General features: G+C 32.9%; 1 protein-coding gene across 5 annotated transcripts in view; it reads right to left on the reverse strand.

The window, feature by feature from the left end:
• The window catches only part of LOC109539368 (coiled-coil domain-containing protein 102A), a 9648-nt gene that overhangs the window by 3435 nt on the left and 5153 nt on the right, over positions 1-1060 (reverse strand). The gene's annotated exons all lie outside the window — the stretch shown is intronic.

Raw genomic sequence — 1060 nt, forward strand, 5'->3', positions numbered from 1 at the left:
AAATTATAACGTTGACGCATTTAAAAAGAAAAGTTCATATAAACTCTTGTACTTGTACGTGCCCTTACTTTTCTGCTGCGGGCACGCAAAATTTATATTCGATAAATTTTGTTAATTTGTTAATCAAAACACCATATTTTCAGTATTTCATAAGGGTCTCAGGTTTTAGTAGCAAGAAGATTTACTTTTACATGCCCTTACTTTTCTGCTGCGGGCCCGCAAAATTTATGTTCAACCAATTTGGAATATACCGTAGATATACATTCATGTATATTACCGGAATATTTGTTTTAAACATACTAGGTATATTCACCTGCACATATACACAATATGTACATACCTGGCATGTTCATCTGCACATATACCCAATATGTACATATATGTACACACCTAGGATATACTTTTTATGAACTTTGATGAATATACATGCATGTATATTCCACGGACATTCATGTTAGGAATGTTCAACCATGTATATTCCCGCAATGCTCTGTATATTTTTTGAACATTCTAGGATATTCATAGAATATCAAATGCTATCTGGGAAGAGGAAAATCTTAAGAATTGTCGGACTAGATGTCTATATTAATAGATGAGTCGTTGCTGGGTTTGAAAAGAACGCTAGATGTGAGCAACTATTCGTTTTTTGACCTCGTGAGAACAAAGTGAAGGTTTAGCGCAATTTTCGTCAAATTTTCACGGTTTTCAGGCTCAATTATCGTCTGTGGATTGTGCCAAAAAAAGCAAACAAAGCGGGTTGTGTGAAAAAAAAAATTCAGCTTTTAGGCCATGAGAAAAGAAATCAGGATTTAGTGCGATTTTAAATAAATTTTCAGTGGTTTGAGATACGTTCCTTTTCTATAGACTGTGAGAAATCCAATAAAACCTTCTAGAAGAAAACTAAATATAAATAATTCGTTCTTATTGCGAAATAGGAGCACTATTTATCAATCTGTAATAAAAAACGTGAGGAAATTCTGTCTTATTTAAAGACACAAATTTTTGAGGCAAAATACCCAAAAAGACTATATATAGTCGGGCAACTTTTTGACTACTTTGA

Source organism: Dendroctonus ponderosae, unplaced genomic scaffold (assembly GCF_020466585.1).
Source record: "Dendroctonus ponderosae isolate FM_Combo_2020 unplaced genomic scaffold, Dpon_F_20191213v2 Dpon_F_20191213_9, whole genome shotgun sequence".
Lineage (NCBI taxonomy): Eukaryota > Metazoa > Arthropoda > Insecta > Coleoptera > Curculionidae > Dendroctonus > Dendroctonus ponderosae.